At 37.9% G+C, this 27,313-nt stretch overlaps 1 protein-coding gene and 1 long non-coding RNA gene across 2 annotated transcripts in view; one reads left to right on the forward strand and one right to left on the reverse strand.

The window, feature by feature from the left end:
* LOC135161574 (serine/threonine-protein kinase 17B-like) overlaps window positions 1-27,313 on the forward strand; it is a 72,667-nt gene that overhangs the window by 8,295 nt on the left and 37,059 nt on the right. The gene's annotated exons all lie outside the window — the stretch shown is intronic.
* Window positions 4,883-6,115, reverse strand: LOC135161583 (uncharacterized). The gene is made up of 3 exons (XR_010298829.1): window positions 5,920-6,115; window positions 5,453-5,722; window positions 4,883-5,381 (listed from the first exon to the last, which is right to left on the reverse strand). It is a non-coding gene; the product is annotated as an uncharacterized LOC135161583 (long non-coding RNA).

Consider the following 27,313-nt stretch of genomic DNA (forward strand, 5'->3'; position numbering starts at 1 on the left):
ACCAGAAACTTGGATTTATTATTCTATCGATTTGGCGCCTCGTAACAGTCTACATTATGAGGGGCCATAATTCATTCACGGTACTCTACTCGAGCGAAAAGGATGATAAAAATTCGTGGTTAATAACAGTGGACGGCAAGTCTTCCGGGATAAACTGTACAACAGTGTATGTGTATGTGTTTTTGCAACTCCTCCCAGGGCAACATCGTGAATATAATCCCAACCCCCCCCCCCACCCCTTTCTCTTCTCTCCTTCTCATCCCCACCCCCTCGTCCTCCCGCCGTTGGAGTGAAAAACAAGAGCATATCATCCGATGAGTCTCACACCGGTCTTTTATATCCTCCATAATCACGATCGCATCGATTCGACTTTCAGCGTCTACATTCCTGGCTAATTTTCTAGAAAATAAAATGAAGAAATAAAAATAAATGAGGAATGAAAAAAAAAAATATGAGAGACTGCGAGAATTTTGCCTCGAAGAGGCGATGATGTGGCAAAAAGTAGAGGTTGAGAATTTAATACCCCGGGAACGTTGATAAAAATATGGGAACGAGGGGTAACGATAAAAATAAAATGGTGTGAGGGATGAGGTGGGGAGAAAGAGAGTTAAGGACGGAAGGAAAGTATAGGAATTGGATCAGTTGGAGAATCAGTGATCTATGGGTCACGATGCTGAGTGGAAAGCACCTTTAACCTCCGTTCAGTTTCATAGCACACGATGGGGAAAGGAATTTATTACGTTAACGCCCTCATTCCTTATTTCATGGGAAAATATAGTTTTATCGTTGTGATATCTTTAATTTTTTTTTCTTGAGCACGTCATTCGCCGACTATAAAAACATGTGAATTCGGTGTAAATTTTGCGGATAAGTACGGTGGAAGTAATGATACAACTGTACGTAACGTATCCATAAATGTACGATTAGTGGTGTGTAGTGGAGAGATGTACGTAATTATATGTCGTGGAAACGTCTAATTTGTGTGGGAAATTTTTTGCCTCGTTTTAATTCATTTGATTTTCATCGAAAGTGCAGGTGAATTAAGAATTTGTCGTTTTCATTCCGCTGAAATTCTCGAATATCTTTATTTTTTCCGGTTAAATCAAATTCAATATTAAAGTCCTGGAAATTATTTATCCATGAAATTTCAATTTTTTTTTGTTACAGTGGACATGAATTTCCATAAAATTCTTGTCTGTAAATAACAATTTTTAACTGTTGCGGCTGCTACTTAATTAGGCATGAATGTTGTACATATATACGTTGAAAATGATGATCCAATCAAACCTATCATATTCATAAATGCAGAACTCGTGTTGTCCACGTGATAGAATAGTGGTTTGTCATGGAAAAATCCAAAATGTTTATGGTTTAATTGAGGGTTCGAAAAAATTAAAAAAATGCTCGTTTTGCTGTGGATCAATATACTGTCATAAAATCAATGAAAATTCATGGATAATCGACTACCAATTTGTAAGACAGTGGCACTGAATACAATTTAGAGTTCAAAGTACTAAAATTTCAGTTAAATTCACAGAAAATTCAGTAAAATCAACTTTTTTCTGCATGATAACAACAAATTCCCATTAATTTTCCGAATTTCAATAGTTGCTCCATACCCTCATGCCTAGCACTTTCATCCTAGCTGTCATTTTCCATTTACAATAACATATCAATTCCTCATGAATATCGTAAATAAATATGTTGAAAATGATGATCCAACAGCACGTAACATAAATGCAGACCCAGTGTTCCATACATGATAGATATAATTGTCTGTCATGGAAACATCTAATTTGTACATAAAATTTTTTAACCATCCCCCTTTGAACAATCTCATGAGTGATCAAATACACGTATGGAAGTTATCAAGATAGAAGTAGAGAGTCGTCATCCGCCCACGCATACACTCGTATGAGATATCCTATACACTAAAAGTCTTGAAACATTCCACGTCTCAGTGGCGTCCGTTCTTCCTGGCCACTTCTCTCTGCCGGCGTCGTGCAATTTTTCTTTTTTTTTTTTTTCCACAAGTGGGTCCCGTCATTCATAACTGGAGAGGAGTTCCTCCACATATATATCCCTCCGTGATACCGAAACGTGCGCAACAGTGCGTCACTATACGCACGAGGATACTCGAAATGTCTCCAGGGTCGGTGATAGTGGGGTGCCAGGGGGTGGGAGATGGGGGGGGGGCACGTAATACTCGTTCTCTTGTCTCATTTCATTCTGTTCACGGAGCGTTTGCGTTTTGGGATTATGCGTTTCCGCATTGATGGTCCTCGGGTTTTTGACCGGACCCGGAATAAGCTGATGCTATCGCACCTGCGGTAAATGACCCCCCCCCCCCCCACCCCTCCGATTGTAACGGCAGAAATCCTTTTCGATTCTATTTTTATCGGACTGAGGCAAAAAAAAAAAAAACACTGAAGAGTTATTAATAAGTCGACTTTCTGTTCAATGACTCTTTCCCGAATATATTGTCCGGTCTCTCACCTCCTTTCTCCGCTTGATGTGCGCGCGCATCGTGTTTACACCGCATGGCGTCGGTCGGGATGAGTGATTGAGTTTTGTTGGATCCTAGGAGATGGTTAACTCGGTTGAGGAAATGTCTTGCATCGGAGCAGCCTTGATTTTTTTTTTTTAGTCTGGACGGTGGGACAAGGGCGTTGGTCCTCATGAATTTAAGGTGATGCTGGGTGAATTTCCGTTCGGGTAACCGTAAATTAACGATGAACGGTGGTAAGTCGGATGACGTTGAGGCGCACATGCTGGGTGAAGGTCGGACGCTGCTTTCTTTTTTTTTTTTATTGGATTTATTTCGAGGGAGCATTGGATTTTAGGTTATTCCTTTGGAATTTTCAATGGTTTAATTTAGGGATTGAATTGTGGGCTTTAATCAGGAAATGAACTTGTGAAAATTATTTAGGATGTATTGTTTTTAATAGGAGAGAAGAGAAAAATTAGTTAATATTTTTTCCACTCACATATTTAGGAAGACTAATCTAGATTAATTGTCGTGTATGTATTTTCAAGCTCGATTTCATTGTTGCTCTTGCAACAAATGTAGGTGATACTGGTAAGGTCATTCGTCAGCAACATTACACAATATATTTTAATATCCCACCGCTAATTACCATTTTCTAACTGTACAACTTTTTTACTGTGGTAATTGCTGAGGCGTGCGCTCTTTGTGACGTCTATGAGGAAGTTGTTATTCACCTCTCGATGTCTTCAAGTGCAAAATATCTGGCGAGATTAACGCTAACATCAATGGCCCGACCTACTTCAATTCACCGGACAAACGAAAGGAGTCGTCACTTCCCCTCTTTCTTTTCATTTATTTTTCGAAAGACAGACCGTTCCGACCTGAGCCGACAATTTTGGTATTTGGTCAACTTACAAGTTGGAGAATAACGTCATAAAGTAGGATACAAGGGGTCTAATTGGGACACTTGGCTTCTTTGTAAGGGCAAATGGAACCCAGGAGAGTCCAATTCCTTTGAGAATAATGTCAGGATAGAATATAAAAATTGGTGGAGACACAGGAGCTCCGACTCATTTTAAAAATTTTTTTTGGGAAGAAAGTGTATCGATTTAAGACGTAATTATTTTATGTGAAAATTTAATGGCCCGCTTCAAACAGTTTGTTTTATTGGTTTTCTACCTGAAGTGAGAGAAAGTGAAGAACAATTTATTTACAAATAGAGGATTATGCGTTCGTAAATCATAAAAAAAGCTGATTTAGTTGTGTATTTTGAGATAAGAGCGAGAATAGTTATGAATTTACGATGTTCTATAAATTTTATATTTTTCAAAATCTGCCAAGTCTTCCACCAAATTTAGAATTTTCAGTGACAAAAATGATTAAAATTTTCCTGTAATTATGAAAATTTCAGACCTCAATCGAAATTCATATCATCAATTTCTAGATGAATTGAACCGAAAGTGGTATCAATTTGTCTAAAATAATTACAACATGATAATAAATTCCACGGAATGAATTTAATCAATTGAAATATCGTGAAGTCACCGGAAAGTGCCTTCTCGTTGCGCATCACTAATTTTCAATGATTTTCTCTCTGGCTTCCTTCTGTAATACCGTGTGAGTTCATCGAGGTCAATATCACACGGTACGAGCCAGAGGAAAATAGTATGATTGATTCGACGTGTTGGACTACCTGATAAAATTTCTTTCTCCATCTTCTGCATTTATATGCCACGGAAATGACCAATCGCATGCATTTCTACACTCACTGATGCAAAACGTGTTATGAATTTCATTACGACTGTATCTCTTCTCTTCTTCACTCCCCACGATAACGTCGTGTTTCAATGCCTGGTCAAATTTAACCAACGCAGTTCCGTCACATTAATGACCCCAATGCGTACTCAACATTTGCGCTAACAAAACCCACGCGCATTCATACTTAAACTCAACAGCATTCAACGCGTACATAAATACTGCGTTGAGAATGACTTAGAAACTCATTTGCGAGAGGATATATGCACGTGGACTCTTGAAAATTATTCCCTTTCCGGTTGCGAGATGAGTGGCAATATGGGGAGAGAAGTCGCATAATTTTATGAAATTATTTTGGAAATTTTCTTACTTTTTTCGGATTCCAACGAATTGACGTTTAGGGGAAATGGTATAACTTTCATTTCCTTCGATGGAAAGTCCATTCCTTCCCCTTTGCGATGACCCTAGACTGACCTCAATCGATAAATTTATTCATGAGTTATGAACATGAAGAAAAAAAATGTCGCGTGTCCATTTCGCCCCCGATGCCTCTAACATGTTGGAAAAATTTGAATTTTATGGATAGTTGACTAGTCATTTTTGGGAGAGTGACATTTAATTAAATTTCGAGGTGGGATTATTTAAAAATGTCACGTGCGATTGGAAATTTGTTTCAGTACCAGAAAAATCATAGTTCAAAAATATATTACCCTGAATTTCCCTGAAAATTCAGTTAAAATTTCCAATTGTTCTTTGATATTTTTTTTTTTCAATTAATTGGAGTGAATCTGGTGGAAATAATAATTACAAAATTACTGTAAATTAATTACATTGATATTACTCTAGATGAAGAAAAAAATCTCGAAAGATTTCGGCCACGAAATTATAATTCTTGCCATTCGTCTCGGTGAAAATTAAGAAATTTTTTTTTTCACATCTCTCAATAATTACAATTTCTTATCGGCATGGCAACAGACCTCGTTGAAGTCGTGATTTCTACGTTACACGCACATTCCTCACCCGGTAATATCCCCCTCTCTCACATTGCCGTGACGCGTGTATGTACAACCTGTCGTGTGGACAAACACGCAAAGCCACTGGCACGCAGACCTTCATATGTAACATCTCGTAAATGTATCTGTTAAAATTCTCCATAAAATTATATCTTTGTATTTATATCATCACAATTACGAATGAACCGCCACTCACAAGGGCCTTGAAATTCACTGTAAATCGTCCACCTTCGTATTATTTTACCCTCGTCACGTGCCATATTCTTCTGCGGCCCTTGAATCCCTTTTTAATTTGAAAATTCTCGTGAGTCGGTAATTTTTTCACACCAACATCATCCTACTCTTCCCGTTGGGCCACTTCCGCAATATATTTTCCGTACGTGATTGTGCAATTCTGATCAGTATTTTACAGCACAGATCGAGTTATCTCGTAATAATCTCGAAAGGGAATCGTCCACTGGGCTTCCTGGAATAAAATAAATTCAATCCAATGGTTAGAACAATTTTCCACTGATTGCAAGTGTAAAAATAGTGAAAAAAATAAATAAAACTATTCACTGTGACAATTCACAATTTTATCGTGAATTTATGTACTCGAAGGAGATGGAAACTCGAATTATCTTTGTCTCGATAATGGGTGGAAGCAACAGAGAATACACTTACATTGTTTCCCACGAGTTAAAGCATGCTTTGCCTTCCTCGTTCAGCAAGCCCTCCAACAAGTTTATACTCTAGCATTTGATTTTTACATACCCCGTAGACTGTGTGTGCGGCAAAATGGTCCTGTATCTAAACGATTCCACCGGTTTGTGTTGAACAAAACGCTGAGACACGCGATTCTAACCCCAGGTGTATATACAATCTTAAATGGTACAGTTTATTGCACTGTTGAGTACATAGAGTATAATTTAACATTGAGGAAGATGTTGAGGAGAGTGGTTTTTAGGTTTTAGTGGAACTGTTACATTTGTCTTGATGAGAATGGATATTGTTTTCTCACGACACATTTTTACGTGTACGGTGATTATTATGCGGAGAATAATTACGTTTGTTCGCTTTTTTTTTTACTGGTGCTTGTTACTCATGTTTTACTCTGGGGAGTGGAGTTAATTGGGGGGGCATTGATTATTTGGGGAAGGCTTGTTGGTTTTTACACACTTGGAATTTTTTAAATGGATATTACTGTTAGAAATTTTTGCGGAATTCGGTTTAAAATGAAATTGTCCGTTAATTTTGCTCGTAATAAGGCCGTTAGAGGCTGAATTTTCAAGGAATTTCTCCGGAAATTTTTGTGCCATTTGCGTTATCGGGTAGAAACGTAAATGAGGAATTTTTATAATTTATTGAAAAAGCAGAGATATATTTACAATGTTCACAAATTGAAGATGCATTCATCAAAATTTTTTTGGCTTTCTATTTGAAATGATCCACTCTACCGGAAACTCAGAGAATTCTTACTCTTATTTTTTTTTTGCTTATTTCCTTCTCATGTATAGACTCGTTGATCATGCGTAGGCACGAGATATACTGTTAGAGTAGCTATAATACCTCGGGATGCAATAAAACTCTTCTCCCAGGAGCCTGGGCTATTTCTCTGGGAACATTATTAACTCGAAGCACAGGAAGTCGAATCGCAGTAAAAAATAGATTATAACACGAGTGTCGTTGTCGCGTTAATACCCACGCGGTCATTTATATTTTTTAGTGACATCAGTCATCGCGTTTTTACAATCGGAGTAATTTTTCCGGTCCACATGCAATCGGAAGAAATTTTCCCCGGAAATTTTTCGTTTGTCGAACACACAGGGAGGGAAATATTCGATAAAAATTATGTTTTTTTCCAAAAATCCAGAGCAAAATTTGGTTAAGGATAATTTTACGCAACTGGTACCATCTTTTTAAGCCATTTAAATTTTCCGAGAGACGGAACGGTTTTCAGGAAAAATTTTATTTAATAACTAGTGCAGGAAATAAATTTTCCATCACAATTTGTGATGAAAGTAAATTTTCTGCACGTGCCACTCGCATTTATGACGTTTGATGTCTTCTTCTTCTTCTACAAGTTAACCCAAACAACTCTGTTATTGAATGTCACTCAATAATGCTGGAGCAATTCGTTTTGAATAATTATGGAAGTCTTTCGGTTATTTGCTCTCGTTTCGGTGGACGGAATTTCTACCCCGGTATTTATATGCACGAGTGCTGGCTGTCTCTCTGAGTACACTTAAAAATTATCCCCTGACGTTAAACTCGTGTATTTTCAAAGCGAGAGATCTCCAAAAAACCGACACGCCTACCAAGAGTGATGGGCCAAGTGCAAACTGTTGTCCGAGTTGGTAAAATGTAATGGTGAAAGTGAAATCAACGAACATTCATAATCTGGAAAAAAAAATCCGGAAAATTTTGACAACATGAGGAAGAAAGTTGCTTTCGTTATGACTCTGTTGGTGAAAAATGTAGTTTATTTATTTTTTTTATCTCCGCGAGATATTTTCGTGGTTTATGCCCTCGCATAGAAAATTTATGTTAATCGCATGGGTATTTTCTTATATAATTTTCACTGCTGCAGTTCTTGGGGAATGCACTGAGGCAAAAACGTACGATAATAATTTCCTTTTATAATTTTTCCATTAAATTTTGAACGAAATATTTTTGACGATGCGAAAAACAGAAAAATCTCAATGTTTTTTCTGGGGATAAAATAACGTTTTGTTTATGCGATAAAAATTATTATCATAATAATTAATATTTAAATATTCAGGGAGTGCGTTATAATTTTCTGCTAAAAACTACAACAAATATAAAATTTTTCATTCAAGATCGCACTCAAGTCCTTAATTTCACACGGATTTCATCTACAAAATGGCCACGATATGGTTGGCTGAAGAAATTGCTTTTCTGATATTAAAAAAAATTTTATGGGAAATTCGTATGAATTAACATAATTCATACAGCTACTTAATTTTGACTCAAGGTTGAGTGAATGAGAAAAGTCGAGGGGAAAAAAATGTATTCCAACTGATTACAATTCCACGCGGCCTTTTTCCTGCCCCATTTCCTCATCCGTCGCCGGAAAGACGGCGACATGTCACCGAGTCTTTTCACAGTGAGTACGAAACGAATTGCGGAGCGATACGATACCTTCGAGTGAGATTATAATGTAGTGAAGGCTCACACAGGACGACGAGTACATGCACACCTCGCTGCGTATAAAATGTGTGTGTGTGTGTGTGTGTGTGTGTGTGTGTGTGTGTGTGTGTGTGTGTGTGTGTGTGTGTGTGTGTGTGTGTGTGTGTGTGTGTGTGTGTGTGTGTGTGTGTGTGTGTGTGTGTGTGTGTGTGTGTGTGTGTGTGTGTGTATGTACGCGTAGGCAAATACTATTTTTTCTACCGCTGAAACGTACCTTCTGCAATTTTTAAAAAAATTTAAAATAGTTTTCCGGTTTGTCCCCGGAACCAGAACCCTGTCCTCGACGTTGCCTTCATTTTTCTTTCCTCATTTACTTGAATTATCTATTAACGAGGTCATTTCGGGTGGAAAACAAATGTGACGCATTGTTTCGAAGGCGATTGCGCAGAGGAGAAGAATTTTTGTGGTTTCAGGGGAATTTTTCGTGGTTGAGTCGGTGAAATAGCGCCGTTGAATGATTCTAGGCGATAATGATTTTTTTACAACTTCAAGTACTAGAACATTTGTTGACAGTTTTATTTATCTTCCTTTTTCCTTATACTTTTTTAATCTTTATTCTTGGAACATTAAAAATTTACCTGTATCACTCCCTCGGCATCTATAAAAATCATTATCACAATTGCGATAAAAAAAAATTATCTATATTTTTATTAACATTAATTCTACGCAGTATCATGCTCACTTTTCAGTTGAAAAATGTCTCCTGTTCGAAAATTCCAAATGTTCTTTTATTTTCTATAAAATCAACAAAATCATAATCTGGTCCTCGTCAATTCAATGTCCCTCTCCTGGAGCTTTTTAATATTTTTTTTTTTCATCGTTACCTTTCTCTCCGATAGACAATCACATTCGGCAATTTCGTTTCCCCAATATTTCCGCCGATAAATGCTCCATATTCCGTCTCACATGTGGTAAGAATCGAGTATGCGGTTAGCGAAAAATTGAATTGAAAAGCTTCAGAACATATTGAAACATTGATACAAATGAAACACGTCCATTCAAAACGGTACATGTAGAACACGATCGTTTATTGAACTCCCTTATACGTTTGGAAATCGAAACCAATTATCCCTTGCGGTAGATAGTGGACTGGCAATCCTCTCCAAACTCCCTTCCTCTCTTTTTCTCTCTCTCTCTCTCTCAATCGATCTTTTCACCAGCAAGAGCTTAACTCCTCTACGTAGTCAATACATTTTCGTTGCAGTTGTGTCTATCGTATTTTCCATCGTGAAAAACATCGTAAAGTCCGTTCGATTATTTACCTAACCGTAAACAAAAATCAACGTCGGATGCATCAACACTTTGGGAAATATTTTACTTGCAGAGGCATGCGGTATTAAGTGAAAATATGCGGAACTCGGCTGAATCTTTTTGATGAGAGAAATTCACAATGTCGATACTTCTGGTGAGACGAGAAACTCTGTAAAAATAGCTTTATTCGTTGGCAAATACATGAGATATATAATGGCCGAAAAATTTGGGAGTCTTATACCTCAGAAATTTGAGCTAATCCTGGTTGTGGACTTAAACTGTTTACAGAAATATCCCTCAACTTCACACGAATCTTCCTGTTGATCATTCAATTTCAAATAATTATTACCGATTATTCACGTTTATAACTCTGCAGTGAATTTTTTCTTTAAATTTTCTCTCATTTGCACGCATTATTCATTGGCTGTATCACCCCGGCCTTTTTCATGCACTGATGCACTCGCAAAATCGATGTTTGTTTCCTGCCAGAATTTCCGCCCTCTCACCCCCCCTCCCTCAACCATTAAACATCACGAGTAAGAACCACTAACTCACCCATTTTGTCGATATTATTACGATCCATCAATCCCTTTTTACCCGTTTCTCTTGTTATTATCGTGTTGAAATGATCTAAATTTTACAACTCAACCGAGAAATCCATTCCAAGTAATTTACAGAACCTATTTTATTATCTAATTATTCACAATTGATGGGCTTTCATTGAGTTAGATATTTAACTCATAACTCCAAACATAAAAATAAAAGTTTCTACCTGTGGAAGGGAGGAGGATAGAATAAAAATCATGATTCTAAGATTGCATGTCAATTTGTCATTACAATTCATCTGGCACTGACCTGAATGCAGTGAAAACCCCTATTACAACCAGTGAAATGCAATCAATTTGCAAGAGTAATTGTCATACCTCATCGTCAATAATTACCCCCGATATATTTGAATAATAAATACATACCACAAACACTCACGCGATAAATTCCACACGTGACCTTTTTTTTTTTATTCCATAAAAAAAATATTAATGACTTCACGAAAACAATTTTCACACCTACGATTGTGTCCTCGTATACCGCAAGAAAAAAAAAATCATGCAATAAATATTTCTTCTTTTCTGTTGCAGGTAAGCAGTTAATTCAAAAACAATAAAATACGCATGGAGTTGGTAACAAAGTAACGTGAGTGACGTAAAAATTTTATTTCAAAAGAAAACCTCAGACTCCATCTTCTACACTACCACCCTCCTCACCCTCTCATTCTCGCGTATTTTTACGACTCACGAGGGGTCACGAAGTCGATGTTAACTCGCTTCTCAATATTAGTTGGTAAGAGTATGATACAAAAGACTTTTATACTGGTAACACCCTCGTCACGAGTTTTCACGAGATAAAGTTGAACGTATTAAGACACCTCCGGGGTTTTATTTCTTCCTACCATGACCCCAACACTAGACACGACTCTAATAAAGGAGCCAGTATAGCCATATAGCCTCGAGTTAATCACGAGGTGAATGGAAAATTGCGTGACGCATTTAACGCCCTTAGACCATACTCTCTAATCAGTGGAGCAACAGAAACATTCCTCGCAGACATCAAATTAATAATTCAGTTGATTGTTGACGATAAAATCGTGAGTTATTAACGACTTGATGATTGAATTCCCTTTTTTTTTTTATTTTTATAGGATTTACTGTTGACAATTTTGCAACAATTGCCACATTTTTTAGAGAAATCTCTCGTGACGATCGATGGAAAAATGGAGGGCAAACGAAATTTAATGTTTTTCCTCTTGAATTGAATTCAATGTCACTCGCTTTGGGAAATGACAAGTAAAGTGATCGTGAAATTTAAACTTATGTTGGATAGTGTTCGTAATTCGTGTTTTGCCTCTTGAAGATTCAAAATAACTAGTGTTTAACACGTATGGCTGTCTCGTTCCGCTTGCTGAAACGAAAGGCACGAGTATTGCCTCGAGGTGTGACTCTCTTTGATGCTGCACTCGAGCCTGATCGATTTCATTTCGTTTCTCGTGATGTATTATTAGTAATAGCCTCGGGCTATTTCATTTTTCCATGTTTAATGTTTGTTTGTCCATTATTTACGGGATTTAAGGGGATTATATTTTCACTCTGCTGTTGGTAATTGGGTGTTATATTATGCTGTGAAAAATTGACATGTAATGAAAAATTTAATGATAATCGGTCGATATAATTAACTGTAAATATTTTTATCTCAGTCACTAAATTTTCGGACGTGTCAATTTCTTTAATTTTTATAATATTTTTTTCACGAAGGATTTTTCACACAATATTCCCTCTCAAATCTGACCTCAATCATTCGGTAAATATTTTCAAGATTCTCGTGAACATATTCTCAAATTCAAAACTGATAAGAAATACCGTTAAAATTTGGAAATTTTCATCTCCTTACCACTTGAAATTTAATGACTCTCTTCTCGTCCCATGAGAATTCAAGGTCTCTCATCTCGATTACAACGAAGTCCATGAAATTCCATTTTTCATGCAGTCCGAGAGTAAGAATTTGTCGTTGTATAAAATAAATTCTTCAATAAGTTAACCTCTGGTACCTATTTCATTAGCCATTCGTATAGCCGATGTAAATCTTCTTCATTTCCTCTCCAATTTCCAAGCATGAAACTTTCTACAATTTTACGACTCTCATTTACGAACTCATAGACTAATAACTCCTTGCATAATAAAATTTATGCAATATGTTTATCCGGAGATAAAAAAAAAACTATAATCAGTGAAGAAAATATAAATTGCATAATTGAGTCTCTCGATCAAGGCCTGGTGAGGAATATAATACCGAAGCGCCACGTGGGCGCAGTTATTTCTGAATATACACAACGATGAGAATATTTCAGTGTTTTTACATTAAAAAAAAATCATATTTACCGATACATTACCGCTTTGTCGTGAGAAAATTTCAACAGGTAAATCGAGACAGTGTCCAGTGCGATAGTGTGGGCATTATTGCGTGGGTGTTAATTGGGACTCGAACCCGCAGCGATTCATGACAAGATAAAAGAGGTGAAAAAAAAAAAACGTAGGTAGCAAAACCAGAGAGAACGTGTCTAAGTTGGCTTTGAAGCTGATATTATTTACGTAGGTGTCAAGTTGGATTCGCAGGTTGCGGAGTCAAAATGCATTTTAATTGCGTGGGTATCGCTGTGACTGAATATATTTCAATTAATTCACTCACTGAGTAACGTTTATTATGCGCTGTAAAAATGAGAATTTTATCAGTCAACGATTATCGGACGTTTTAAGTGCTTTGTGGGCCGACTTCATTTGTCCTTGTACGAAAGAAAATGATAATGTTAGCCTGATAATAATAATGATACTGTAATGCGGAGATTGCGCGGATTTTCATTTATTTTGAAAATTGTTGGAATTTTTTTCCGAAATAAACCGCGTTTTCAGGAAATTAAGATTTAAATTTCATTAAACATCCAATTTTCGTTGATTTGGTGATTAACACATCGGTGCATTGTCACCAATAGTCAATTGAATTTTACTTCACGCCCTCACGCAAACATGAATTTTTATCATTCAGAATTCATTTTGTTGGGAAATAAATGAAATTCAATTGAAATTTGATTTTTTAGTTTAATTCTTATGATTCTCTTTCAATTGATTGAATTTAATTTTAAATGATATAAAGAAGAATCAATAAACAAATAAAATACATCGAAAAACTTTCTAACATTATTCTAACGAACCACGACGCGTAATCAATGAATTTGAAACATGAATCTAAAACATTTTGACGTCCTTGAAAATTGATTTTCACGTTCTGTCGCACCCTCGGTCGTTCAAAATGAGCACTGATTATTTCCTGATCCTTCAAACAGGATATGAATATAAAAATAAATCCAGTTAATGTCTCGCATCGGTGCAGTGACGTACGATAGCGCACACACATCCGGTTTTTTAAATTCATCCGTGTCGACGTGTGCCAGCTGTTACATTTATCCCCCTCTCGTCCATTTACCCCACGCGGTGATCAGGGGGTATGGTGAGGTGGGAGGGAATTATCACGAGTCAGTTAGCCACCAATTTCAACAGGCTAGTCACCGCTAGATTTGATTAGAAAGAATTTTCTTGGCGAATGTGGAATGAAATCGAGTCGGTTTCCTTCCGAAATGGCGATGACAGTGAAAGGTGAGGGGAATTTCACTCGTATAAAATTTTTCCACTCATCGAAATATACGGCGTAAGGGTATGAATGTTGAGGTCTTGTTGGTTGAGTTTTCCCATTCAACAAAACGGGCTAATGATCGTGATGTATATGCACAACCGAGTAATCCTGTATTTTCTTCCATTGGAACGCTGTTTCCGAGTTGACTGGTCTAACGTGATCTTCACTTTTTAATCGAAGCCCTGGATTTTCTCGATTGGTGTCCACCACTCGTTGAATGAAAGGAATCTAGGTTTCTGGAGCTTATGGCCACCTTAGTCGCCAGTTGATAGGAGTACTGGGAAAGCGTGGAAATTACGAATTAGTTTGATTATTTATGAGTTGTGAATATTATTCGGCATTGAGACATTATTGGTGGAGTATTTTTCGGTCGATTCGACGTCATCTAAATGGAGAAGTCCTTCCGTTTCTCTTCTTCTTGTGTCTGTAAGCTATTCCATGAGTATTCAGTATTGGATACAAAATTTGGGTGGATCTCAGGATAATTTTTAGAGGAAAAATCAGTGGCGAAATAGTAAAACGAGGGACGTCAATTTTGACCCTTGACCAGATTTTCATGAATACCTCAGAATCTAAGGAGGATAGAAAAATTTTTCTGATAACATTTTTGTAGAGCTAATTGACTGCTACAACAAATGTAGAGAACAATTTTCCGGTATCTCTCATAGATTTGGAGATATTGCTGAAAAACTCAATGACAGATAAGTCAACTTATCTCGGTTTACGACTCCGACACTGAGATATTTATATTCTTTGGAAAAAAATGGAATTTTATAAATAGCTCACTAAAAATTTCCAGACAAATTACTTAGAAATCAATTTAGGGGGGTATCAAGAAATCATCAATTCTGAAATGGAATTCATCTCACAATTTTTAAACGACGTAATTGACTCCGAATATCTTTGTGAAGATTCGTAATTTCCTGGGCAAATTATCTAGATCATCGATCATCAATTCCATTCACAAAATTATCACAGAATAATTTTACTCATTCTAACCAATTTGACAGGCGTCAAGGATAACAGTTCCAAGTAACGGAATTCTAAGGGATCTTATATTTTCAGTCGGTATCATACAAAAAAAAGGGGGCGGGGTGTTGGCTGCTTAATTTCCGGGGTAGGATTAGACCCCCAGTCTCCCTTGACCCTTCCAGGTCAATCGGTGGGGTGCCAAGAGTAGAGCAAAACTTCATGACACTTCCATTGTCACCCTAATCCGTCGCCGTCCGTCTGCACACCCTCCCCCATAAAAATTCAAAGATATTGACCAAATCACTTCAATAGCAATAAAATACCTCATTTATTTCTACTTTTATAATTCCAAGAACAATCAATTCTTCCGTTCATCTTCCCGCTCATCAATATTCAATTAGTGTCAAGGAAAAAATTGTAAAAATAATTTAACTCACATTATTTTTCCAATTTTCCGTCTATTCAAACCGAACCTTTGGGGGGGAACTTTGTGACCGTAAACCCTTGCTAATAAATTTCCCATAAAATCGTTGGGATAATTTTCTCGTTACAACAAATTACTAGGATAAAACTCCGCTATATATTATTAACCGATTGTAGTCTTCTCTTCCCTCCCTCCCCCTCGTAAAATGAAACGAGTAGCCCCCGGGGGTAGTCCCATACTGGCCCAATGAGGATGAATTTTCGCAGTCAAAATTAAATAATTTGATGGTAAAATGACGTTGAAATCGCTTATCGCGCGGGTCATTACCAATTCGAGGTTAACCCGGAGACCAAGTCTGAGAAATTCCTCTGGGTATTACTCACCGCATGCTGAATTCAAGTCCCCCTATGTCACACACCCGGACGAATACGTCATCGAGTTGAAGACCTGTGACAGGTAGAAAAAAAAAATTTATTTGATTTTGTAATCAATAAATCGATTGAACCTTGGATTAACGAGGTCTCCGTGAGAGCAACCAATATTTGCTGATTGTCCTGGGGTTTATGAATCGATCCCCCAGGCAAATACTCAGTGTAAACGATTATCTCTCTCTATTTCTCTACATCGCATACATGTGGCCACCACTCTGAATAATAAACGGATGTCGTGCAAGACGAGGATCGGAAGGTTTCAACCTCTCGATGATGTGTGATTAATGTAAGTGCGTCAGTGTGTTGTAGGAAGTAGGTTATGACGCAGCTATAATTCATCGTGATTATTTAAAAAATAAATGAGACACGCTGTTACTTTATTTAACATCGTTATTAGCAGATCTAATCGAGAATTGAAGTAATCGTTGTGTTTTTGTTTTTTATTCACAACTTTTTCTTTTTGCTCACTGGGAAAGGTGAGAATGTTGATTTTTAAAATGTCGACCGAATGTTTACAGCAAGATTCATTTATTTTTTAACTAGTTTTTTTCAGTGATGACTAATGAGAGAGTTGCCCATTACCAAATTATGATTTCTTAATCCCATGATAAAATGATCTTGAAATCAAATTTTTGTTTCAATATGAAAAAGTACGAGTTAATCAGAGGAATTTCTCATTTATAATTAATTCGGTAATAATCGTTTCTTGGGGAGGGAAATTTTATTTAGAAAAATGCAAATTTTTCTCTCGCACTACAATAAAAACTTTTTAACATAACTGCACCGGAAATTTTATTCCCTAGAATTTTTTCGAAATTTCTCTCCATGATCCCACCATTTTTCTATCATTCGACAAGAAGTAAACCGTTGAATTTTAAACAGTCGGTCTTTCAAGTCTCCAAATCCCACAGGTAATTTTCGTTTTTTTTTTTTTTTTCTCGGAGAAACATTTTCATCCAGTCTCCCCCGAACATTTTTCGGAGGCGAAGAGGAGCCTCTTTGTGTTATACCTGAAAAGGACCTCCAGTCGGTAGACGTATTCACCGTTCTCCTCTCTCTCTCTCTCTCTCTCTCTCTGCACATCCTTTCTCATTCTGTGATACCTTCCTCGTCTTATGCCTTTGACCATGGGACAGTGAGTAATCCGAATGGAATCTCGCTCGGAAAGTGCCTTTCCTGCAAAACTCACCTTTGAGTTCACTTCCTCTCTCATATTATCTCTGTTTTACATTTATTTCGACCTCTGTCGGCACGACTCTTTCATATCAATTCTCTTTTTTTCCCGGGATTTCATAATGAAAACAGTTATAATGAGATTTTTATGAAATACTTCGCACCTAATTTCAGGGAAATTATCCTCAGCGACTCGAATATTTTCCAGTCAACTCGGAATTCCCAGGGGAAAGAGGATTGCGACAGGGTGGGGGAGGGAGGGAGGGAGGGGGGGTAGGTACGTGGGAATATTCAACTTTCATTTTGGTAATTAATTGATGCTGTAAAAGATGAGGAAAAGGAGTGGATAAAGCATGGGCGGTACGGGTGTCATTAGCCCTCTCTAATGTCGTCTTCAACAAACTTGTCTTTATGGTGCGCCCATAGGGGAACTACACGGCAATAGCGCTAACCTTCATCCGTTGAACCGTTACTCTGGCCAGCCGAACTCCCCCCCTGGCAATACCATGGCTATTCAGGTCTCTGGGTCCCCAACGTCTCGGGGACTGAGATGAGGACAAGCGACGCGCCACGTGATGCACCTTAGGTGAATCGTTCTCCTTTACATGCCGATAATAACCTAAATATTCGGTACGAAAATCTGAGTGGACTGAGTGAGATTCAAGGGTACCTCACACAGGTTTCAATATTTCTGGGGTCTAGACAGTGGAAATTTTCAAATTTTTCGCTTAAATTGTTCATCTGCAGGTCATTATTCTCGTTGACGTGGGGATGAAAAATTTGGGATTAAATTATGAGCAAAAATTATTGAGATCGCGGGGATTTTTTTTAATGAGTTAATTATTCATTTCTGAGGAGATATTGTGGTAAAATTGTATTGTATTTGCGCTTTTGATTCAAAATCGCGTCTTTCTATAAAAAATTCAGAGATAGTCAACAGTATTAAGACAAATAAGACCTAAAATATCCAACGAATGCCCAATTAACCCGAAGAATTATAAATCTCATTTTGGCAAATTAATAAATATTTCATAGAATCCGAAAAAAATAAAATTGCAAAGAATTTTAAATTAATCTCTCTTTAAAGACAACTCGAAAAATCCGCAAATCGTGTACTTTTTTGATTTTTCATTTTCGAAAAGAAAAAAAAATTCCCGGATGAACCTCCCCTTTAAAAAAATAACCCCGCGATCACGAGAATTCTAAAATTAGTTAATTCATATCCCGAATTTTTTCCGCCGTCCGCCGAAAAGGTCTTTTTTTAGCCTCTGGTGATTTCGATGGTTCATTATATTAATGGCGGGAGGGGATGGTGGGAGTGGGTTGATTCTTTTTTTTTTTTCTTCTTCGGGCCAGTCATAATCGCGTGCAGAAGAACCGAAGAGGCGTCCCCGACCTCAGCAGGCACTTTTACGATATGTTTCATCGTATTACTCGCCATCATTGGGCTCTTCTTTCCCCAAGTAGGACGTCTGCAAGTGGGTCTCGCGCGCTAAGGGGGTCTCCCATCGTAACATATACCTACGCGTACATCACACATTTTGTTGCTTTTTTTTTCCTCCATTTTTATTTATTTTCAGTCGTTTTTTTTTCCACTCACAAGTGGGTATAACGTACATGCGTGAAGAGGGAAAGGCCGTGGATTCGGGTAGAATGGTTTCACGGTGGTTGTGCCCTGCAGGTGCCACTGATTCCTGGTGGTTCCTGGAAGGCAGAATGTAAACTTCCAAAGCCGTATAAATCTTCATATCGTTCGAAAATTTTATAAAACTCTTGGCGGGCTTTATGTTCATCATGTGAAATATTTAAATTTCGATAAAATAAAAATACACGAAGAACAAATTAATAATGTACATTATTTCGCAGATCCGGAGATGTGGTTCATTTGAATTAAAATGATGAATTTATTTGAATTGCAAGTTATAAAACTTTTATTCAAACTTAAATTTAAATTTTATTCGTGGTATTATTGTCATTAAATGTTGAGTTTATTAAGCATAAACAAACGCTTCCTTGACACAAATAAAGAATATTATTCGGAGAGATGAAATAATTGTTCAGAAACGACTTTCACTGTTGAAAAATTTTATCACACTGTTGCTATATCGAAATTTCAAGGAATTTCGTCACTAAAAATTCACAATTTTATGGCAAAAAAATACCGACAGATGTAAAATGTAAATAAATTATTCCATAAAAATTGATAGAAAGTGGAACATTTCGCCTCACTCGAATAATTATTAATAAAAAATTTCTATTCGACTTCGAACTTCATTTTTATCTTGACGAATATTCACGTTAAATAAATAGTTTATTAACTAATGAGAAATATTCCTTGAAAGGAATGACGAAGATGCCTTTATCGTTTTTCAACCGAACTGTTGTAAAAATAACTAGTGAAGTATCTAGGAAAAAATTTTATTTCATTGAAGTGAGTCATGGATAGAACCAAGAAAGAGCTAGAAAATCCACAACTACAATCAGAGAAAAAAAAAACAGATGAAATGATCAGTGGATTCACCATCAGAGTCATAAATCATCGGATCATTTTGCAAGGGTAACGGACACACGATTACGATGTTCAGGTTGTTATACCAACTGTCTTGTGATGAACCACACACGCCTGGTTTGTACGGTAATCGCGAATCCACTGATGATTTATCAACAACTTTTTTTTTTTTAATTCAGCCTAACATTTCATCGAAACGATGACTTGTGGATATAATCCGTTCTTCATTCAGGTCTTCATCTCTCATAAGTTGGGAAAAAATGCAATGGGAAGAGAAATGCGTAATAAAAATAGTTTTCAATCGCGAGAAATGAGTCTCTTAAATTTTGAAAAAAATGGGGTTATTTGGACAGCTTGTGATGGAATTTTTACTTGAAATTTAGGCCTCGGCGGCGGCGTCAGTTGACTGCATGAGGAGTTAATGGTCAGCTAGTTCATAAGGTTTACACAGGAACAAATTTATCCGGGGGTTTTAATGGCTCACAGCCTAAGGCCCGCATGCACCAATCTCTGTTAAGCTAATGAACCCGAAGATAAAATTTATTCTCTGGATGAATTATATCCGAGGGGTGATAATTTTCGAATATTCGACGGGAGGAATGAATTTTATTCATTTTGCAGTCCCTCTTCAGTTATCATTGGTAACTCGTCCTAAGCATAATTTAATTTTTTGTGATAATAGATATAATAATGTCTAAATACAATTCAATAATGGGATTGATTATTTACTAGTGAAACACAGTTCTCATTCACTGTCAAAAATTTTATATCAAAATTTGGAGAACGAGTTTGGATTTTTTTTTCAATTTTATTCAGATGTTCAAACATTTTGACATTTCATTATTTCTAAATAAAATTCAACATCTTTTTGCCTATAAATTCAGGTAAATTTTTTCAATAGCCCCTGATGACATCTGAATAAAATCCACTCTCCATTTAAGTCTTCATTACTCATTCTTCAAAGAAAATTGCAAATCCAAGAAAAACATGACAACAGCACAAAGAAAGTGCGACGAAACGTAAATCATGTAAAACCGACTTAAACTAAGATCCACCTCCACTGTTTACGAGCCATCGGCCCCTGGTAATTGACGCCGGGGTAATTAGTGTTCCTTTCCCCCCCCCCGACACGCCCCCCTCGCCCCAAGGCAATGGTTTACCTGTCGATAAATAAAGGAAAATCCCCTCCGGTAATGCTTATCGTACCTGGTCATCTCTCAGCTTCCTCATCCTATTCCCTGTACCCTTTGTACCTTACAATACCCCCCACCCGGCAGATATGACACTTGAAGTAAATTTTGTTAAGGCGTTTGGGTATTAGTTATTGATACAATGGTAAACCATAATATCCCCATCATGGTAAGCCCATGATAACCCATCATAATTTTGCAACTGTAAAACAATTATACATTTCATTTATTTTTTTCCCCCAATTTCTTAACGATATATTTGTGAATTATTTATCAATAAAAAATTTCCAATATTTATAGTTTTGCATATGACACTTGGAAAAGATTTTATTAAGTGTCTAGAATTGTAAATTAATGCCGTTGTAAATTATAACCCTGCGTCTCGTTCCTTAAATCATCAAATGACATTTTTAGAGTCGCACCTTAAGGAACAGGCGATGGCACATTTTTCACTATCATTTTTACTATCTTCATTTTATATCCGCCAAAAGTACCAGTGCTTCTGACCATATTGATGGCCCGAGGAATGCTTTTTTATCGCCGCACATTCGATAGAGTGACTCACCACTCCCCCCCCCCCATCTTCACCTCGTCTTGATATCCAAATTCTCCATCTCATGAGAGGGGCCAGCGAAAACCGTTACCAAATTGCATATCCCATCGATATCCTCGGGATTATGTTCTTGTCAAAACACATGATAAAGCAACTTTTGTTCGTTATATTTTTCTTTTTAATTTTCTTTGAGAGGGACTTGAAAGAGTGCCGAATGGCCTTGCAAAAATTTCCGGGGCATCTCGTATTAAATGAGGAAGAGATTAATAAAGGCAGAGATCGTATTGTAATTTTTCTTATAATTAAAAAATATATATAGGATTAACGACTTGCATTGCCACAGAAAACTGAATTGTGAATTTAGTTGATTATTTACCTACAACTACAGAGTTGCGGAAATTTTTTATTGAACTTCGTGATAAAATTCTTTGAATTGTTAATTTCTGCCAAAAATTTAACGCCAATTTTCGAGTGATCATTTTGAGCATTTACTTGCCCGAAACAAATTGACTGCCATGAATATATTTTTATCTCCAACTACAGACAACATTTTGACATTTTAATAATTTTTTTTATTTCATTCGTTGCAACACTTGAAAGAGCGCCGAATACTCCAGCTAAAATTTCAGTCGCATCTTCCATTGAATAAGGAAGAGATAAATAAATGTTAAGAATGGAGAAGATGACGGAGTAGATAGGTGTCTTTATGTGTCCAGACTAATATAATACTAAAACTCAACGGGGAGCTTTATGGAGAATTGGAATGGAGTCGTCGTCGGCGCGCGAGTGCATCGTCTAAAGGGAAGAATAAGAAGAAAGGGCGTCAAAAGGGAAGTTGGAGAGAAAAATGAGGGGGGAAAAAAAATGGTGGGGAGGGGTATCGGGCAAGGTTAGTGACTCTGTTGAGTCACGAGGTATATGCACATGTGGGTTTGTATTGTGATGGGGTGGGGGGTGGGGGGAGGGGGAGGGCGGCGTTTAGCGACGTGCATGTTACTCTCGAAGGCATTCGCAACGCATTGTGCGTTATAGCTCATGGGGTCACGCCTGATGCGTATCTGCGGGTGGGTGAGTCACGTGGGAAGAACGCAGATTCGTCGACAGGTCTGAGGTTTTTTCAAATGCAGGGGGAATTTTATATTCAGTCGGGAGATTTTTTTTTTTTCAATGAATTCGTGGCAACGACCGTCGGTAAAAAAATAAATCCGTGAATCATGCTTTCATTCAGAAATTGTGGAGCGTTTGGATTTTTGGAGTTGTGAATATGGAGTGAATCAGATGGTGGTCTTTGGAGGACGGGAGACGTTGCCGTCCAGCGCAGATTGGGCGATAAATTCAATTTTTTGGAGGGGAGGGATTTTTATTGAAATTTTTTTAGTGGAGTTCAGGGAACTTCGGGTGTTGAAAAAATCATTTGGTGGGTCGGTTTTGTGGAGAATATTGTTTATATTTTTGGGTTAGTTTATGGGAAATATGTCTGTGTATGATCTTCATTAATTCAATGAAGAAAATGTATAATTCTTCGAGTTTCATGAAACCAATTTCATTAGAAGGTTTTTGGAAAAATAAAAAATACGGTTTTTTGCGTTAAAAGAAATTGTGATTTAAAGGGAAAAGAAAATCAATTCTCTGAAATGGATCTATTGTTTTAATTGCGCTCATAAGTACCATTCACTCGCTACAGCCGCATACAGATCGATAAAAAAATACGTGTCCACTAATTTTGAATTCAGAAGATTTTTTTAATTATTCGGACAATTTTTTTCCTCTGAATAATAAACCTATGAATCATAATGTTTTTGATAAATAGTCCAACATTTATATATTTGGGTTAATTTCGCGTGACATGACTCGGAATGCTGTCTTCAGCCTGAAGTCACTCAGTATTCATCCGAATTTAAAAAAAATTATTCATGCTACTTCCGTTGATGCAGAATAAATTCGTGAATAAGTCCGTCCATAAATAGCACTGAATTCGTATTTTTGGATCAATTTATATATATGGTATAAATCCAAATGGGGTCTTCTCAGAATTTCCGAGACATTTTAGATGATCGTGCAATTTCCGTTGAAAAAATCCCAACGAATAAGAAATGTAGAATTACACAGAAGATGGACTAATTTGTTTTAACGATGAGATCAGTTCAGAGAAAATGAGTTTAGCGGATGTACCACATGCGTTAATACCCAGGATGAATGATCGACATTCATTGACCCTGGAAGACCAGGCGGTTTATTAGTCAACTCTATGCTCTCGGGTAAAAGTGGGGTTGGCTTATGTACGCATGCACTTCACGAGAATCTTCTCAATGGGAATTCCAGTGTTATCCGGAGCTATTAACCGCTCGTACCCGGAGAGATATTATTTTCACTCTGGTATAATAATTCTCGTGACTTATCACCACGAATTCGCGATACTCTACTATCCCCCTCCCCCTTCCGCCCCTATTCCCATTTCTCCCGATTCCTCAATTCGCGTTGATTGGTGAATCAAATTTTATGTCGCTAAAATTATCGGGTCTTCGGGGATGTCCGTGAGGGAATGATTTCCGCTCGATAAACCTCACGAGGCGGTGAAAAATTGTCGAGAATATTGAATTGATGGAAAATTATTTATCGATTAATTATTGGAGTCTCGGAGAGTCGTTGGGTGAAATGTTGTCGTGCTAGGTTCAGGTTCAAGTATTACCAATCATGGTACTCTCGATTACGTGGTACTGTAAAGTAAATTCCAATGCGAGTGTCGTTGGTATATAACGTTGGAGAAATTTTATTCACCTGACCTCACTTTTCTTTTGAAATACCGGAGGGAGAGAACCACTTTTACATGGGAAATTTTACAAAAAATTTCCTTCACGTTTTTTCAGTCTTACCATTGACGTAGGATTTAAGATGTATTTTTTATAATTTATTTGAGAGCCCTTTGGCAAACGTAATCACGAAAAAAAAAGTCAATTTCAATTCCCAACTGATATTCCCAATTCCGGTTTAAACGCTTTAAATAGAATCGGTAAAAACCATTCGACGGTTTTTGAGAATTCTCCAGTCACTCGAGGGCGTGTGTTTACCGAAATCATTATACGATCCGACGCGCATCTCCATCAGCATCCCTGGAGGCTCCACTGAGCCAGGGTCGTGGGACTTTTTTGTCCGAAATATCGTGCTCACACGGCTCCTGTATATTTCCGAGAAATCCACTCGGATTCAGCTCTCAAACCCGTCAGGTTTCCCCACTCAGAGGCCAGAGCGAATAAAATTAAAAAAATAATCCCAAGAGCGAGTAAAACAAAATGAAGAACTAAAACAAATATCAGCGGTTATCATGGGGTCATCGTAGACGACTTTCTACTCCTCTTCGGTGCCAATTAGACATGCCAGGTCGTTCGGACAATGGCGCGAAATTATTTGCACTTGAATACCCCATGTTTCTGCCAGCACCGGATGTAAGAAGAGCGGGAGAGGGGGGGGTAGGGGAGGGTACTCTCGCCGGATGCTTCCAGCCTCAACCCCCTTCACTCCTCCCATCCCCGTGGCGTTTTTTCATCGGGCACCGCCGTCCCCTGAACTCTCGATTACCTCAAGATCTCACCGTTTTACCCCAGTGCCTCGCTCATGGTGTGTATCCTCACGCGTCCTTGATCCGATCTCTTTCTCCAGCAATAGCCGGACCGCAGAAGGTCGAGAGACTACCCATTTTTCACCGTATCATCCTCATCAAGCCGTCAGCATCAATAAATCAATTACCAGTGGATTCTCCCCCTTTTCTACATAAAATTCTCCCCCCCTCCCTCTCCCACCCTGTTTGACCAATTTTCGCAATGCACGAACAACAAGTGCATTTGAATCGTGTGATTTCCTTTGAATTTAACCGACATTTCTTTGAAGATGCGGCGTGCCATTTTTATCACTTTTTTCTCCCCCTCCCCTGCTTACGTTCCCCTTTTGCATTCGCAAGAAAAAAAAAAATTAGTAGTTTTTTTTTTTTTCGTTTCGTTTCCCGTCCCACGCGCCGATCGAAACGCGATTCCGAGGGGGCGACCTCGGCGATGTGCCCGCGGCGCGTTTTACCACCACAGGCGTCACGCTCACGATTCTTCTCGGCATTGCACATACAACAGGGAAGAAGCCGAGGAGGTGGAAGCCTCCCTGCTGACAAAAATCTCACGCCTGTCCAAACGTCTTACGACCAAGTCATGGGGCTGTTTAGAGAAGTGGGAATGAGGTGAAAAAATTGATCGGGGGAGCGAACTAAATTGACCGGGTAATTTTATTTAATTTTGTGGGATTTTTTTTAGCGGTGGTGCAGAGGTATTTTATAGGGGCGATAAAACTCACAGATAATTTTAATATATTTTTTTAAAAATACACATCTCTTTTCGATTTTAAATCAAATTGGAGGACCTATTCAACAAGATTTGGGCGAACCCTTCCTCCCTCTCCCCCTCTCACTATGACAATTCCAGCCAATAGAAATGATATTGTTTCAGACATCTTCACACACAAATTTCTATTTCTGTCACAGAAAAAATAATGAATAATAAAGTTAGGCCCATCATATCTAGTTTTACATTCCCATTAACAGAGTAAAAGTGAAGTCATTATAAGTAAAAATAGTGCAATTCTGGGAATCATAAAATCATCTTGTACAGTCAGAAATATATTGTTATCATTCCGGTACGACAGAGTTTAACCCACTCCAGTGGGAATCATGAAACCTTATAAAACCGAGTTCAAAGTCCATCATTACTCCTTGTTGATCTTCTCCCCCTGGCACTCATTCCATTCGCATGTTCTGAATGTACATGGTATCACATCCATACAAATCTAAAATAAAAAAAATTAGAAAAACTCCACCACATACACCGCATAGTCACCACGATGACAGTTGAGCCGGGAGTTGTTGGGGCGACCCTGTTGCAAGGAGACGACCTACGAAAGAAATGATCACGGTTAACGGACACCGTCGCAAACGATCGTTTGATTCCTGGAATATTGCGTCCTCCTGGCGGCCAACCCCTCCTGGAATGCTGCAGTTGTTGTGGCTCCCGGTTTTACAACGAGTGCACGCGGTATTCCAGCCACTACTACGACTCCCATCACTATAGTTGTGATGAAGGGCGCGCGGGGGTTAGGGGGGGGGGTGAGGGCTTTATATCTTTCTCTCTCGTGCCGGAGCAACCATCAAGAAAAACTCGCCCCCACTCGTATATTCATGTGAGTATTACGTTGCCATCAGCCGATCGTCGAGAATCCTGGCGCCGTTGAGGGTCTTTGCCCCCTTTGGGTCCATCGTACTCACGTCAACTTTTTTTTTTTCCCAATATTTTCGTTCCAGCCAGCGAAAGAAAAATATATTTCAATCGACAATTTATACTTTTGATCTATGATAATATTTTTTTGAGATGTATTTCTCGAGGGTGGACTCCAGACATTAAGGGCCTTCTTCTGGAGGGATCACGTCATCACATTGAATCTTCTAATTACAGTCAATAGATTTTTTTTGTATTACGAGAGGCAGTTTGGCCACGTGACTCTCCTGGAAAAATTACTTATGATCTTCATATGAACTTTTTGTATTTTTATCTACAGATTTTTTAGCAGTGAATTGCCACAGGCATAAATTTGAAAGTATTTTATCAGAAACAGTGTTTACCATTTTGGACAAGATAAATAATGTCATAAAAATAAGTACTGAATTTTCTGTAAATTTATTAACGGGTTTGAACTAACAAATTTAATGTCCCAACGTATTCCTAAATTTCGCTAGCTCGTCACTCACGATAATATGATTACTGAATTCCCTGAATTCTCGTAATCTCCTCTTTTACAACAAACACGATGTAACCCCAATAGCTTTTAGTTCTATCACCAAACCCGGTGCTTCAAGCCCACCGGATTATTCAAACGAGATCTCGATATCGAGAGCTGGGGCGCCCAAAACCGAAGAAATCGGCGTTTCGTGTGGTCCCCCGATGGGTTTTTTTTTTTATTCACCTCTACTCTGTTGATTGGCCAATGCATCGGTCTCGACACTACTGGAGACTTTGCAACCGGTTTCCCCAGTTCCTCGCGGTTGTCGTTTGCACCCGAGATTTCGATTCTCGTATCAATCGAACCTCGCCAGTAGAT

This window comes from Diachasmimorpha longicaudata, chromosome 4, assembly GCF_034640455.1.
Source record: "Diachasmimorpha longicaudata isolate KC_UGA_2023 chromosome 4, iyDiaLong2, whole genome shotgun sequence".
Taxonomy (NCBI): Eukaryota; Metazoa; Arthropoda; class Insecta; order Hymenoptera; family Braconidae; genus Diachasmimorpha; species Diachasmimorpha longicaudata.